This window comes from Mytilus edulis, chromosome 10, assembly GCF_963676685.1.
Source record: "Mytilus edulis chromosome 10, xbMytEdul2.2, whole genome shotgun sequence".
NCBI lineage: Eukaryota > Metazoa > Mollusca > Bivalvia > Mytilida > Mytilidae > Mytilus > Mytilus edulis.
The window spans coordinates 82410752-82428976 of NC_092353.1; the positions used below are offsets into that span (position 1 = coordinate 82410752).

Below are 18225 nucleotides of genomic sequence, written 5' to 3' on the forward strand. Positions count from 1 at the left end.
AGTAATTATCATTTTTTAGTAATTTATGATTTCTGATTAAAAATCATTTTCACAGATGTTTAGCACACCTGACCCACACTAGAATGTGAGATTTTCCCCTTAGGTTGCACCTGTTGCTGTTTTAAATAAAAAGTCTTATTCGCTGAAACAATTTGACCAAATGTTACAATATTTATACGTTATACTTTTTACCACAAAACACAATCAAACTTGTAATTGAAGAGCGTCACTTTTACAGTTCATAAGTTCATAGGTTAAGTCCTTTATTAATGGAAAAGTGATAATTCTGTCGTTTCCCTTGTCAACATTGAGTTTGCCTCAACCAATTGTTAATAAAAGAAGCTATTAAAACAAGAGTTCCAAATGGTGAAGTTGAAATCATCCCTTCGTAAATTTAACGGAAGCCATTGCAATTTGGTCAGTTAATTAGTAACAACGATTGGCCATCTGGTCAGAATGGGCAAATTATATGAAAGACTTACTGCTTAGTTTATTTCCATTTTTCTCTACATGTAGTTGTTTTAGTGGAGAAGACAAAATGTTTAAAGTTGAGAGATCTATGGACGACAGACGGATGGACGAATGAACGGACTCAAAGTGTTGACAAAGCGTTAAAAGGGAGGTACAAATGTTAATACGTATTCTAAAAGGTTTGGCAATTGTCACAATGTCACCTTTTATACAAAATGTATGTGTTCGTGCCTCAAGTTAAGAGTTTCATTAATGTCTGGAAGATTTTAATGGAGCTGTATAGATCTTTTGTGGTCACAAATTGTATTACAGCAAAACTAACGGGATGACTTCATAAACCCATCATCTGTTTGTTATTCATAATGGTTCATATATATTTGCGTCGACTTAACAATCGATACCAGCACTGTATAAACTTTTCGACATACAATGACTAAATTATATTTGACATTTCAATTAAACTGTGTATTAGTTTACTATGAACGTCGGGTTAATCAAGTACATAAGTGTTGAAAACCGGCACGCTAAATGCCTAAGAATCCCGAATAAAAAGTAATAAATCGCCATCAAAGGGACGTGTTGGTAGTTATTCTATATATTGAGGATTTTGTCAAATCATTGAAGTCGTCTGTCATTGCAGTTAAAAGAACTGATTTGAAGATATATACCTTGGAGACGTAAATGTTTGAACTGAGGCGGTTGACCTTCATCGCCAAACAAGTTCCGAAAATGAAGATCGCGAGAAGGAATATACAGAGAAAAATTTGCCCCCAGTAGCAGTATTTGATCCTGTAACGAATTTAGTGTTAGATTCTAAAAGGATAAGCGTGGAGTTTTGTTTAATTAAGAGGAAAATTAAGCACGATATTTCAATCATTCGTAACAGTTTCCGAGTTTTAAACTTATGTCTGTGGTGCATGATAATTTAAAAGGAAAAAGTTGTGAGAAACTTTTCTTGGTGTCTAAAGTTAATATACCGAAAGATACAGAATTGGTTTTGGACTATGGATAGACCAAGAGAGATAGGATTCTAGGAAACCCTTGAATGACCGGATAACTCTGTCGCTTCTAAATTAAATGTAAAATGTCAATTATCAATTGGTAAGTAGGAAGACAATAATTCATCAATTTATTTTTATATATTCAAATTCAATATTTGGTAAAATTTGTCTAGAGACTAGGTAGTAGTGGTCAGGCTAGCGCTTCGGGCACAATTTTTAAGTTGTGCGCACAAGTTTCAAAAATTGAAATCTATACTTGAACAATGTTTAAAGAATGACTGTAAGATCTGTTTCTTTCTAATTAAAGTTTGGATCACATGTTTGATGTTATTTCGAATAGATAATACAGCCTACCTTAACTTATTAAGAAAGAAAAAACATTTTTAATTTCATTAAATTTTTTCGTGTCTAAAATATACGTAACAGTGGGGATTAGTTAGTGACTGGATTGAATGTGAAACAATTTCATATATGTTTACAAAAGATCAGGAAATTTGGATATTTTATCGAAAGGTCATTTATTATTTTACTGCATGCATAAATTGATTGAATAGATCAAATTGGTAATAAATATCAATAAAGATATACATTGTATTCCAGAATTCGTCTATGCAAATCACAGGAAAATAATTAATTGGTTGCGTCAATACAAATATTCAGCGATTGTTTGCCAACAAACTTTAATATACTTTGTTCTAATAATAAACATTATGCAACTAGACAACAACAAAACATAATAATCAGGGCAAACATGTACTAGATAGAACATGAATAAGGGCTAATGGACCGGGATTCTGTTTTATACAATATAACAACTAGTTTGATTTTATATGAGGCTTCACACCAGTCCATATGGACTAATACATATAAAAGTAAACAAGGAATGCAGGATATAACTACCGATCGAAAGCAAGGTAAGTAAAAGGCAGTGGCTATGTTGCCGGCTCCGGACTATATGAAATACATTTTATTGAAAAAAATTATCATGAACACACATGATATATGTGGCTACTAGGTGAGATTTCTATAATCTTTTAGTCTTCGACTAGATAAAGGATAACCATACTTTCGTATGTCGAACAGTTCCACCACCAAATAATAAACGGAAAACTTAATTAACAATCCTAACACAACAACCTTATGTTCACTATTTACATTAGGATCTTTAAGTTTTAATGACTTTATACATGGGAAGTTTACAGTTTTTTTACTTTGACATGGGAAGTTTACAGATTTTTAAGACTTTTTACATACAAAGTTAAGAATATTTCTGATTTTTTACTTTAAGCAGTTTGTTTTATTTTGGTATAGTACTATCTAATGTAATAACACTTCCAGAATAAATTACATAAATTCTTTTTAGATAATTCGTAATTCAGAAAAAAACTAAATTCATAGTCTTTTACCTTTAAGAATTGACCTTTATATCTTTAAAGTAATATGGCACTAATTTATTTACTGTGTATTATGAGGGTAAATAGAAAAAAACAACTTATTTAATGTTAATTCACATATTCATTAACTGAGACTTTAAGATTTAATAAAAAGGATTATACTTTTGAAAATTGTATTAAGTAGACTAGATTTTCAAATGTTTGTTTAATTATTCATTGCTGCAACACCCATCCTTGGACCCACTCTTCATGCATCTTTTTTGTTTGCTTGGTCTTTCATCACCAGTTGATATCGTGCATTCTGTATAAGGAACACTGACCTTCTTGATTGGAATTTTATTTTGAGATCAGGTCAGATGTGACTCAGTAAACAGTTTATATGCTTGTTTTGTCCATTAATACTTGTATTGTCATTTTATATGTGAGGTTTTCTTCAAGCACATCAACATTTGAGGTTAGGATGTTCTTACTTGTTTGTAAAATTGTTTGTCTTGATAAGACCGGCAAAATAGCAAAACTCTATACAAATCGCTTTTTTACCGAAGCCCTAACTAAGAGATGGATGTCCATAAATGTCTTTATCATGTTTATCTTTTATAGTGTGACGGTTATGTGTATGTTTTATATATTCAGCTAGCCTATGTTCAAAATATTTGTATGTGCGTACTAGGTATGTAAAGTAGATGTAAATGATAATACTATAGATTTTTTTTTCAGAGGCTATAAATTGTACATGTACAGTGACAAATGATAACAGTGTGAATGTGAAAAATTGTGAGCTCTGCACATCGTCCTCAAGCAATTTTCATGCTAATGGCAGAATAAAGTAATTAAAATAGCTGCCAAGGTAGTGTTAATGATATGATAATGTACATGTAGTTTGGTATGAACTTTAAAGTTTTCTTGCACTAATCTTTGAAATGAAAGAGCTGAATAAGGACTACAAATTGATATAAAAATGTGTGTACACCTAAGTAATACATGTATATTCTTATGGGCCTCAGGAAAAAACAGTCCTACAGCTTACGATGTTAACCTCTTTAAATATGTAAGAAATTGTTATTATATAACATTTACAGAGTAAAAAACAAAAACACTGAAATAAATGTAGATATTGTTTTCAAATCTATATATTATGTATATTGAAGCTCAACATTATGAAAAAATCACACAAGAGAAGAATAACATTCAGATTACACAAATGAACTTTGCATTATTTTCATAATTGAAAATTCTTAAAACTTAAAACTTTCTCATAAATTCTGTTGATACAATGTATACTACACATTTTGCTGCGCTTCAACAATATTTATTTCTCAGATGATTTGCATTATGTTCAGAGTATGAAGATGTAACCTGTAAGTGTTATCTATAAACTTGTATGTGGGTTTAAATGAAGAAGAGAGGAAACCCAACATCACTATTACAACCTAAAGATTTGTAAAGATCTATATTCAGTCATAAACTATCATTATAATGTTTGTTCCATTTAACGTTTCTAAATTTTTTTCTACAATTTTAATGTATCTAAAGATCTAAATTTATTTGTAGGGGGAAATCATCAGAAATTTATGTAAAGAGGAACCTCCTAAAAGAAAAGACAATTCTGAAACAAAATCAACTAATGTACAAAAGATTGATGAAACTCATCAACAAAGGACAAACAACACAAAAACCTCTTATGTTGTCCCGAAAATACGTCAGATCAAGCACAGAAATTTACTAAAGGCGAATTTTCAAAATTAATGCTGGATAGAAGCAATATGCATCTCGATATTTTGAAATATATTCAAAATTGTTCAACTACATTAAATTAATGCCAAAAGTAGGATACCCCGCGAATAGTTGTGAGGACTATGCTGATAAAACTAGGAATTTTACTTAGGAGCAAAGATCATCAATCCTAAAATATTTATGTGACACTGTTCATCCAATCACCTTGCAACACCTTGATGTACATGTACCAAGTCTAATTCATGTCACTATTACATGCACTTTGATACACAGACCATCCAACTTTGATTCAGGTTTGTCTGTTTTTGCTTCTCTTTTATTTCTGTCAGAAGAATATTGACTTTGAAATTTTGCTTAGTTTACATGTATTAGTTTGTGTTTAGATTTGTTTAAAGGCAACTACTTGTGATAAGTCAATGGGATTTGGTAAGTTGGTCCGAGACCACAATTGTCGTCCCTTGATTAATATAGTCCCTAGTGTTAACAGTGGGTTACTTGCCAATAATTTTTATACCCCTTCCAATTTATTTCTCCATGTTTAATGCCTCAAATTGTAAGTAGGGGGTGAAATTACACTGTAAAAAATTTGGGTCCAGAATTTTACAAGAAAGTAGTGATTTGGTCCAGCTGAAAAAAGGTTAAAAATTAGCACTTTGGAAGCTGTTAAAAGATTTCAAGACACCCTAAACACAAAATTGTCCATATTTTGAGTTAGAGGCGATGAAGTTTTCTATAATTTTAATATAATTTGTCCCAAAAGTAGTACAACACACTGTAAAAATTTCATTGAGAAAGCGCAGGTAGGATTTTTTCAATTTTCATCAATGTTCTAAAAGAAATGCACTACGAATTAATTGTGTTCTCAGACCAGTAGTTGTATTAGCATTGGCACATCTCTTTTCTATAGAGATTATTTAGCCCATGTTCCTTCAGTCATGCGTGGATAATTGTCTTTCAATATTTGCAACACTGACATGTTAAAGTGTAGCTATTTTAATTCCAACATTTGTCAAAAACAATTCTAATGATTTGCCGTTCGACAAATGTTCCTATTCATTTGTTAAAACTATAATTTCAAGAAAATGAAAACAGCGTGTGCATATTTGTAATCATTAAATAGCAAAAATATTATCATTGATACTCAAAATATTACAGATGAGTGATGCAGGCTATTCAAATCCAAAACCTTGTCATATCTGATTGAAAAATCTCATTTACCTTATAATACTTTTGATCTTTTAGACAAAGAATATAAATCCTTGTAACATATGCATGAAAGTTAAAATAGAAATGCATAAAATAAAAGATGCTGTTAAAAAGATCTGCTGAACAAAAAGTAGAAAGATCACCTTGATAGACAAAGGTAATGTTATTCAACTGAACATTGAACTTGAAACCATTGAAGCAGATTTTATATGATACAATTCCCATTACTTTTGTTAGTTTAAAAAGAATGGATTGTTTAAGTTTATAAATGTCTCTTAAATGTAATACATTTGACAAAAAAAAAAGTTTTTTTCAAAAATGTTGCTACTGATGACAAAATGGATGTCTAGTTCAATAGAGGCAATGTTTACCTTAACAGTTCAGGAGTTATGGTGTTGAGGTATTGAAAATGAAAGTGTGAGTTTCAGGTTAAATTTTTCGGTCAAGGTAGTTTTTGATGATGTTGAAGTCCAATCAACTTGAAACTTAGTACACATGTTTCCTATGGTATGATATTCCTAATTTTTATGCCACATTAGATTTTTTACCCAATTTCATGGTCCATTGAACATGGAAAATTATAGTGCGAGTGGGGCATCCGTGTACTTTGGACACATTCTTGTTCTTCCAATTTTAGTTTGTTTGTGACTGTACAACCATAAGGTCAAACCAAGGGATTGAAAATAGGAAATATGGTTGATTCCAATTTTGTCAGCTAGGACAAAAGTGGCCATTGAAAGAAATTAGTTGTCTTAAAAAGTATGTTTGAAATGGACAGTCTATTTTTATGTGAAAAAGTATAATATTCTTCAAAAAAACTTATTTCCAATGTGAAAACTGTAGATATAAGCTGTTAAAGGGGAACCACTAATGATATTGTTATATATAAAAAAAGAAAAAAAGAAAATGTGGTATGATTGCAAATCAGACAACTGTCCACAAGAGACAAAAATATGGGCTTCAACAATGAGCAAAGCCAATACTGCATAGTCAGCTATAAAAGGCCCCGATATGACAATATTAATGTAAAACAATTCAAACAAGAAAACTAATGACCTTATTTAAATATAATAATGAACAAAAAACAAATATGTAACACATAAACAAACGAAACGACAACCACTGATTACAGGCTCCTGACTTGGGATAGGCACATGCATAGATAATGTGGCTGGGTGAAACATGCAAAGTTTTTTTTACATTGGCATTTCCACATATATCACATTGCATTGCACTTTCAGTTTCATTCATCAGTCATTAACGTTTTTTTTCACAATTTAAGGTTAAGTTTTATTTGTTTTGAATGATTAAACCATTTGCATGATTTCAAATGTCATATCCACTTTTTCCTACCTGCCCCTGGAGGACTTTTGAATTCAGTGTTGGTTTGAAATAGCACATCCTATTGATGGCCTCTTTTTCTAAATTTTATTAAAAGTTTCAACTACATAGTTAGATCTTAATTTTTCAGGCTTTTTACATCATATGGCTGATCTAGATGCTGTTTTAAGAGCACAGTCTGTACTGTTTGTGATTGAAGAAGAAGTGGAAACAAAGCCAGAAAATCTGTTGAGTCATACAGATATTCTGTTTAATATGTCCTGAAACACAAACTTCAGCGAAGACCTACTTTAGTAAAGATGCATGGCAGCTTGTTTTAAATACTCTCAAAGTATTAGAAGGTACACAAATGTAACCAGTCTGAATATTAAAAATAGAAAACTAACGACCTTATTTAAATATAAAAATGAACAAAAAACAAATCTGTAACACATAAACAAACCACTGATTACAGGCTCCTGACTTGGGATAGGCACATGCATAGATAATGTGGCTGGGTTAAACATGCAGGTTTTTTTTACATTGGCATTTCCACATATATCACATTGCATTGCACTTTCAGTTTTATTCATCAGTCATTAACGTTTGTCACTATTTAAGGTTAAATTTTAACTTAACTGCTGCAATCAAAGAATTTTCATTGCTTTTTTAGCTCACCTGGCCCACAAGGCCAAGTGAGCTTTTCTCATCACTTGGCGTTCCTCGTCCTTTGTTCGTCTCCGTCGACATCGTTGTTAACTTTTACAAAAATCTTCTCCTCTGAAACTACTGAGTCAAATTTAACCAAAACTTAGCCACAATCATTTTGAGAATGAAAATTGCAGAGTATCAAAATTTATTGCAGTCCGTTTTATATCCTTGTGAATGTGTAGTATAGTGAGGAAAGTTATCAATAAATCTGCAGATAATGCTGCTGCAATTTCATCAAGTGTTTTGTACATTTTCTGTTAAAATTCTCACACAATCAGTGAAACATTCAAAAAGGCTAAACTTAATTTTTATTACTGATAGTTTTAAACAATGACAAGTGTTTTATTTACCAAATAACTCACGTGTTTCTGTGAGAAATAAAATCATGTCCAATTTTAGGAATTAAAGGGAAAGAAGATCCTTTTGCCTCGCACTGGCGCATGTCAATTGTGAATATACTTACCAAATATATTTTCTTTATCATGATACTCATGTCAACATTGTGAAGAAGTAGATATAGGAAGATGTGGTGTGAGTGCCAATGAGACAACTCTCCATACAAATAACAATTTAAAAAGTAAACCATTATAGGTTAAAGTACGGCCTTCAACACGGAGCCTTGGCTCACACCGAACAACAAGCTATAAAGGGCCCCAAAATTACTAGTGTAAAACCATTCAAACGGGAAAACCAACGGTCTAATCTATATAAACAAAACGAGAAACGAGAAACACGTATATATTACATAAACAAACGACAACTACTGAACATCAGATTCCTGACTTAGGACAGGTGCAAACATTTGCAGCGGGATTAAACGTTTTAATGGATCCAAACCTTCTCCCTTTTTCTGCAACAATAGCATAACATCACAACAAAGAAAAACATACGATAAAATATCAATTGGCAGACTTAACTCAATCAAAAAACCTATGATTAAACAATGAACGAATAAATTTGATCTGCGATATCTGAATACAAATGCACAGTTAATTAAATATTAGAGACAAACATTCATGACCAAAAAGCTAACAAACAAATTCAAACACAGGACATGACTGAGAAATATTTAACCAATCAATGTTCACTTTAATAAAAAAACGTTTTTTTTTATGATCTTGAAGTTTATACAAATGTTGTAAGAATAATTGAAAAATTGAAGATATTACAAATAATCAAATCAAAGCTGGTGTACAGACAAGATCCATATAAATAAAAAAATAACAAAAAAGCATTATAAACAGTATCAACAGGTCGAACATCATAGGACAAATGCACAAATTACAGATAACATAATTAAAACATCCTATTTTGTGTGCATCTCCTGCCAAATCAGTATTTGTTGCATCTATATATACTCACTTATACTAAAGTTATCGTCTTGAAACCAAATGTGTTGAAAACAACTATTAAGCGTTACTCGAAAGCAAATTTTTGACATGCTTGTATTTCCCATTTCCATTCTCAATTTTATTTTGCTGTCATATTAAAACTTGAAAAGTGAGCTAACAAAAAAACAAATATTCAAGAAATGTCATAAAACTGACTCTGAATTAGGACATGAAATTGATGTAGAACTAACAAACTGAAGATGATCAGGAATATGAGTGGTTTTTCGTTCGAGTCTGATTTTTTCACTCAACCCCTTCATCGCTATCAATTAAAATTATTTAGTCAAAATTTAACACTAATATTAAGGTTTATCATAACAAATTGGCAAATACAGTCGTATTATCACCCAAAAATCTACTGTGTACAGACTTACCTGTGCGGATTGGGAAGTTTTAAATATTTTTAGATATATAAAAGTTAAATTTATTTTGCATATCTGAAAGATAAAATCATTTTTGGTGAAGATCTGGATTCAAAATATTTTTTTTGTCCTCTGCTTGAACAGATTTATTTTTTCATCAATTTGGGAATAAGAATATACTTTCTCTAATGTTTGTGCTATTTTCACATTTCCTGACCGGTGTGAGAAAAATATTTCTCCTCACTAGTGAAAAATCTGTTCTCGGCAAATTATTAGTCGAAATTTGATTATGACGTCTAAATGTTTTTGTTTTCTTCTGAATTTTCCTATTGTGACGCCATGAAAAAAGGCGGCAATGCCTGATGACGTCGCATATAAAGAACATAAGTTTCTGAAATTTTTTGAAAAAGAAGGATAAAAATCATTAGAGAAACAGATGCCGACACTATAACTCGTGTATTACGATATTTCTCCACTCTCGACATTTAAATTTTAGTTATTTAAAGAGCTCGGCAAGCCTCGAGCTTTAAATAATAAAATTTAACTGTCTCGAGTGGAGAAATATCGTAATACACTTGTTGCAGTGTAGGAATCTATATTTTTAGGAAAAATACCATAACCCCCTCCTGCCTTATGAAGTTCAATAATCATTCCCTAAACATTTTCCATCTGAACTTATAATTTTATTTTAGATAAAAACTGTATGTTTATGTAGCCTAGGACATTCGTCCTGAACAGACATGAAATATTTGCCACTGGACGTTAAACAACCAACAACCAATCAATATATAGGATATAGTATAGTCTTAGTATAAAGCTGGCATTAAAGGTAGCGCCTTCCTCATATTACGAGTTATGTTCTTCTCATATATTTTATGATGGTATGATAACGGGAGGGATTGAGCTTGAATTTTATATAATGAAGACATAATCTTTCAATCAGTTTAACTGAGGCCTAGAGTTGGCATGTCAGTAACTGCTAGTACACGGGTGTCATTCGGTTTATCGAGAAAAAGGATCGTGAAAGAATACCTAACGGTGGTCAAGCTTTGCGATTGGATCGTGAAAGATTTCGTATCGGATCGTGCATGTAATTAAATGTAAATTTTACTTCAAAATCTGTGATAAAATCGCTGAATTTTAAAAACGAGGTACAAATCCGAAAAAAATATGTTTGTCAAATGATTCAAATTTCTCAACAATACTGTGCATCAAGATAAAGAAAATATGCAGTACATTACAAGAAAACGAAAAAAGCGCAATACATGTCTATGGGATTCATTACACGCTTTTTGTACCTATAATGGTCACATTCCAATATATCATGATATATTGGAAACTTAATCTTTGGTGTGTCCGATAGTACAATGAAATAAAAGTATGCTTTTCCCTTTAAACCGTTCATTTGTTTATGAAAACCTTGAATGTTGTTGATTCTTCATCAAACTTGATCGGAAAAGATTAGGCAACGCATTATTTAGATCGTGAAAGATAAGGCGTGACCAGACTGTCTAATCAGAAAACAATATTTCTTTTATCAATTGATATACTTGTAACTGGTTGAAGCGTATAACGAACATTAAAGCTTTCATTTTTTTTTTAATTCAACACTTTATCTCGAAAGTAAATAAAATATGTGAAAACGTATCTAAATAAGTTGCTTTCCAAATAAGAAGAACCTCCACGGGCATAAATTGTCGAAAAGTGAATGTATATATGTATCTTTAAATGCATCCGCCTTGGAAATATATGCATGTGTACGCAATTGTTTTTTGTAAGGGTTGTTACTTTCAGTTACGTGGAGTGTCGTTTGTGAATACATAGTATGACAATATTGACAAAGTTATTGTGGCTGTCCTGACACAAACTAAAAAAGTACAAAGATAACGTTATTTCTAATTATCATAATTGTTTGTTCCGTCTTTTCACAATAGCTTTACGACTAGGATGTCCAGGTTGAACTGTAATTTAACCGATTAAGTTTTATTCTCAATTGTTACAACTTTTACTGAATCTGCATTGGCATGTCCAGCGATATCATACCTTTTTCAGTTCGCGTGTGAAAAATTCAGCTCTGAGATTCGGTCTAGTACAATTCAGGCAGACCTATCTACTAATCATCACTATTTAGCCAATAATATGGGTATGCAACGTTTAAACACAAATAGTTAATCATGTACCATATATAATAGCGAAAACAGCATATTTCTTTAACAATTTGAGATTGAACGATAACCAAAATTATGTGTTACAGTACTTTATTAAGTTTTATGTATCTTTATATACAACGTAGCAGATGTGGAATGATTGCAAATAATATAACTATATATTACAGACTAAAGAATACCAGAGCGCAAATGCTGAAATGTCTCGTCTGCTTACTTATGATGGTATATATGTTAAACGTCTGTAATATTAAGGATTTTAATAGAAGTGTCACATACGCTTAAGGTTATCAATGATCCATCAAAAAAGGGTCAAGGTTAGATGAACCATGCCATACAGACCGATTTAAACAACTCACCAAATATAGTGGTTCTGATGCTTACAGTACTTTGGAAACTAAAGTATGTTTGGCCAATGAATTCGGAACATAAGGTCGGAAGCATATGAACCCTGACCGACATCCAGACATAGACATCTTACTATCATTCAATATATCAAATACAATTGAACTATTGCTTTTAGTATCTAATAAATTGACAAAACCATGAATACTTAACAAAAACCTATGGACCATGAAAATTAGGTCAACGTCATATATGAAACATGCAATCAGACATATACACCATACACACAGTGGCCCTATAGCATACAGGTATATAAGCAAAAGACCAAACCTCATGAAATAAACATTGCCCAGTGATGCATGATCAAACGAGTTCAAGATTAGTTGAAACCTTTCTAGTCGAACATGTACAGCTTACAAATATAACTTACATCACATACAGTTACCCTATAGCTTAACGAATCCGCGATACGGACTTGACCACAAAACTAAACCTTGATCCATGAAATGAGGCACGGTCGAGGTCAGGTGAATCCTGTTTGACGGACATATAAAATATAGGATCCCATATGCACAAGTAATCCCATAATTCTTGATAAGTGAGTAGTTCACATGACAATCAACAATTTTTATCCTGCAATCAGCAAACTATCATACAAATAACATGTTCACAAATAATTTTATGCATCATTTGAACTTGTACAAATAAAATCTCTTGTTATCCCACTTATATCTTGAGCAAGCGATAATGTCGATATTTATTTTTGTGGAACAGTTCACTTTGGGGTCATCGTTGTGGTCCACGTTTAACCCATTTCGATTTCTTTGAAAAATTAGAGATTAATGGATTTTAACAACTAAAGTGCCGGGTGTAAATTGTAGGATAAAAACAATACACGCACATTGGTGGATAGTATCAAATTTAATTGTACTCGCTACGAAACAGGAGAGATAATTAGATCCAATGGCATTGCACGATTACAGCCCTATTCACCAACAAAAGAGATCCAGATCGGACATGCACATCTTGTTTTTGTCTATGCTAATAGCAAACATAAACTATCATATAATTGAAGAATGATTTAAACGTCTTCGTAGCATCAGATCTTTTACGATCCTTTTTAGGATCTTCAAAAAGTGGTAGGTGATCTTTCACGATCAAAAATATCAATTTTGTGTAAATATTTCTTTGTTTACAAAATTTCTGATTATACTCACACAAAATAACTTTGAGAACCATTTGATTCATCCAAATGGAATGACTTTTGTTTTAGAAAAGTTGTTTAGTCATTCGAATTATGAAAAAAATCATGTTTGTTCACATTTTCAATGTCATTGAAATGTCGAGGAGCAATCTGCCTTTTTGTAGTTTTTTAAAAACAATATACTTTTAAACCTGGATTTTCTCATATACTGATCATAATGTTGAACCATTTTGACAGACAGTTTTATTTTGTTGTAAATTTGTCCGTATAGTTAATTACTTAGATTATTTACTGACTTTTCATATGTCCTCCCGATTAGATTTCCATCACGATCCTATACCAGAGCTTTCACGAGTCAATCGTAATACCTGACCATCGTCAGTTTTTTTCATGATAATTTCTCTCGAAAAACCGAATGACACCCGTTTAGTAGTCCTTTGTAAATTTATGTATCATTGTCATTTTGCTTATGCTTAGTTTCTTTTGTTACCTATTCTGACATCGGACCTTTTAAAACTGAGTTTTACTATCAATACGATGTGTGTTTTTTTGTTCTACATTGGCTAGAGGAATAGGGGGGGGGGGCGCATGAGATCTGCCAATTTATGGTTAACCCCGTCGCAATTTTGCGCCTGCCCCAAGTCATGAGCACGGGTCCTCTGTTAGTCTTGTAAATTGTTGTTTTTTAATCTTAGTTCATTTATATGTTTTGAAGTTTAATTTGCTGTCCATTTTCACTGAACTAGTACACATTTGTTATATGGGCCCGATGGGGCCCGCCTCCATTTTAGGTATTTTTCACTGTGTTGAAGACCCTTTGGTGGCCTTATGCTGTTTTCTGCTCTTTGGTCGGGTTGTTGTTTTTTAGACACATTCCCTGTTTTTTATTCTCAATTTTATTTTAACACAAACAATCAAGTCATTGTAACACAAACAAGCCAGTCACTGGAAAACAAACAATCAAATCACTGTTAAACAAACAACAACTCACTGTTACACAAACCATCAACTCACTGTTACACAAACCATCAAGTCGCTGTTTTACAAACCACCAAGTCACTATTACACAAACAATCAAGTTACTGCACACAAACCATTAAGTCACTGTAAATCTTACGAAGAATTGATCAAAATTCAGAATGATTTAATAGATGAATAATTGAATAAGACAGGAAAATTTGATCTTCCAGCTTATCATGTTTCAACGAAATATAATGATTTATTGACATGATTGATATTTCTGGCATGGGCTACACTAACATGTTTGCCATTGTTTTATTACAAATATTGATATCGGGAACTTTTCTACAATCTTGTCCCCTTCCCCTAAATGTAACCTTATGAATAAGACATATCACCGGGTTTTTACTTAAGCAACACGACGAGTACCATATGTGGAGCAGGATCTGCTTACCCTTCCGGAGCAACTGACATCACCAGTTTTTGATGGTGTTTGTGTTTCTATTTTAGCCATTGCGTTGTCAGTTTATTTTCGACTTGTGAGTTTGCATGTCCCTTTGATATCCTTTGCTTCTTTTTTCCCATTTACTAGTAATCAAAATTATAATCTGACCTTTTTATACCACATTTATTTAATCAATGACTACCTGTATATCTTATGTATTGTCAGTGTCTGTAGCAGCCAAATGATTAATAGGATAAACAGAAACAAACAAAAAAAGGATCAAAATATGGAATGAAAGAAAACGGAAATAACAAATAACAAGACAAGTATCTTATACTGTGATATTTTTCTTACGAGTTTTACCTCATGTTGTTCAAATACCTAAATTTATAGAAAGTAATTCCATGGCAAAAAAAGCCATATAATTAATTACTTTCATGTAATTGAAAATATGCTGAATTACACATTACATTGAAATACGTTCTTTGTAATTAATTTCAGGTAATTGCAATTACCTTTTTAATTACGTCAGGTCTGATGTTGTGTCAAAGTTTGTTATGAGTCTTTCTGTAGATTTTTTGGATATTTCTATTTGATATGGAAGAAATTTCCCTGGATTATGGAAAGTGTTTTTTTCGTTAATGGTTGATTTTGATGAATTATTCATATACATCCCTGGATAATATGTATTAAGTTGAACGCTTTATCTCATGGCATACCCATTCAAAATCCACCAAAAATGACCAGTTCATGAATGATAATTTGTTTTTCCAACTATACAAGAGCTACATGACCAAAAAAGGCCATTTTTGTTTATAAAAATAAATATTTATATATTTCATTTAGCATGTAGTTTTTTCTATCCAGTCTTTATTGTCTACTAGTACAGAATAATATATTATAAATTTAAGCCGTTTCATATTTACTGCCATTACACAAGATACGAATACCATTTGTTTCCTTATATTACAAATAAATATGGTGTCAGTACTACTACCACGATGTAACTTACACTCTGCTTTGAGGTAGATGGGGGTCTGAATTTAAAGCGATACAACTGTTTTAACAATTTGAAAAAAAAGTGTGGGTGACAGTGCTGACTTTGTTTTTTTTGCAAATACAACCATGATGTCAGTAGTATTGTCAATAATACGTTGAGGGTCTACTTTATCTTTGCTCACTTTTGATTTTAGAAATACCTTATAAATTGTTATCAAGAACAACATTTTATGAGCACAAAAGTCATTGCAGATGTATGCTTACTTCTTTTATTGAATGCATATTTGACATAAGTCTACAAAACACAACATATAAAGAAAAAAGACTCAGCAATTTCACCATGATACTTACGAAAGGTCAGTCAGTCCTGCTACATATGTCACCCTCGTTATATTGTTCATTGAGGTTTAGAAGAGTATGTTATATTAAAGGGAATTCATATTGACAGGAGAAACTAATTCATATTTTATATCATGTAAGTACAGACCCCTGAAGAGGATTCTTACTCTAAAACCACCACTTTACAACCACGTATATAATGTATAATTGATACTTTGTATATGGCAATCATAACATTGTTGTGGATTGAGAAAAGAATATTGTTCATGGAGTTTTTATTTGGTAATGTATCCACGGTATCACAGAAACATTTCCCGTCATTCTGATTTCATTGTGTATAATGTGTATTCTTATTATCTTTCCAAAGATTCACATGTGAATTAGAAAATATTTGATGAAGTATAAATACTTATTGAACGCTTTAATTTCCAACATGTATTATATTTTTTTTTTGTGTTCTCTTTCAAAGCCGAAGAATTCTGTAAGCATTTGTATGTTCATGTTATACACTGAATATAACTTGTGTTTTTTTCAAGTATCTCTTGAAATATATATATAACATACATATTCAAAATGTTTTCCTTAGCCACTTGTTCACCTGTTTTTGGATCAAGGGAGAAATCAAAATATAACTTGGGGTCCTTCACTTATATCTCAAGAAGATAATGCCACATATAAAAAAGATTCATTTTTCTTGTCAAAAGCAAAATAATTTTTAACGATTTTAATTATGATAAGAGGTGTTTGAACGTTCCGAAAATCAGGCAAAAATGCATGTCGACTCTCTAAAAAGAAAATATTTCAACTACTTTCCTACCAAAACCATGTCTGATACGAAACGAGAATTATACAATATTGGCCTGAATACTTTGACAACAAATTTTAGGTTGATATATTTTGCATAGGTTAATAATTCGAGTTGCATCAATGCAGTTATAACATAGTGAGTTACATTCTCATGGTCGATCAACACATCTGTGTATATTGTTATTTGTTAATGTTTATACTTGTTGACACCTTTTGAAGTACCTTTCTTTATTTTTGAATTCGATGAATTTTACTATCTTTCTGTTACCAAATCATATCATTCCAGTTTGTAATTTGAATCAGTATCGAAAGCATAGTTTGTTAAATTCTTTGTTGATTAATACTTGATTTATTTCACCTGTCTCGTTCTGGCTTAAAACGAAACATGATTAAAGGATACTTCATTATAAATGAAGAACTATAGGAGTTTGTCTTTATTTGTTTACAGATTATATATAATTGAGAAAATTACTTAATGGAGACAATTTGTTGACCAATAATTGTGTTTCTCTTTAGTTTTTCATAGTATTGATGGGAAGTGATTATCTACTTGTATTACAAATTAAATGCTAGTGATTTAGATAGTATTGCACAATTCGCTAGTCGTTTATAATCATTATAATCCACTTAAGGTATAATCAATCAGGTGTTCTCATTTATATTTTGGATGTTACACAATTCGATTGCAAGTTGTTTGTTTGTTAATGAGTTGTGTGTTTTTCACATACTTGCCTTGAATGATTTTGTTGTTTTATGAAATTTTAATGAATATATGCTTTTTTATTGTTGTGAAAAAAACCCAAACAAATGTTGTTTATAAAACGTGTATTGTGCTAGCGTGATTGCCTTGAGTGCGGGAAGTCGTGGATTTGAACTCCGATTGATCGAAATCAACCACTTTAAAATTGGTATTTGTAGCTACACCTCATTATAGCATGCGGCATTTAGGAGAAAGAACAAAGATTGGTCGGCTCGCAGTCAGAAAAATGTGTCCTTGTGAACTAGCACAATAAAATCCAGCTCAGCGCTATTACAATGCAGGGTTAATATTCATATAACATTAACATGTTCTTGTCGTGAAATCAATTTGGGGCTGGACGTTACGCAGCCCGTCATAATCATTATCACAATAATCAAATTATGTTTACTTGCCTTAATATAACAAATATGAATTTTAACAATTGGATCAAATGATTTTCTGTTGATAGAATAGTGTAAAGTTAACATTTGTAATCGATGTAATCGATTATAGAATTGCGGACAAAAAAGGTACACTAATTCTTGAAGGAAAGGATTTCATATCCTACTACTAAATAAAGGCAACAGTAGTTTACCGCTGTTCAAAAGTTATAAATCGGTTGAGAGAAAACA

At 31.6% G+C, this 18225-nt stretch overlaps 1 long non-coding RNA gene across 2 annotated transcripts; it reads left to right on the plus strand.

Moving 5' to 3' along the window:
- Positions 1 to 374: 374 nt before the first annotated feature.
- Positions 375 to 7929, plus strand: LOC139492033 (uncharacterized). Of its 2 annotated transcripts, XR_011656695.1 has the most exons (5): positions 375 to 1572; positions 3584 to 3713; positions 4418 to 4893; positions 5843 to 5963; positions 7278 to 7929. It is a non-coding gene; the product is annotated as an uncharacterized lncRNA (long non-coding RNA). The 2 variants fall into 2 exon arrangements; XR_011656694.1 differs by lacking the exon at positions 5843 to 5963 and having other exon boundaries at positions 380 to 1572.
- The last annotated feature ends 10296 nt before the right edge of the window (positions 7930 to 18225 follow it).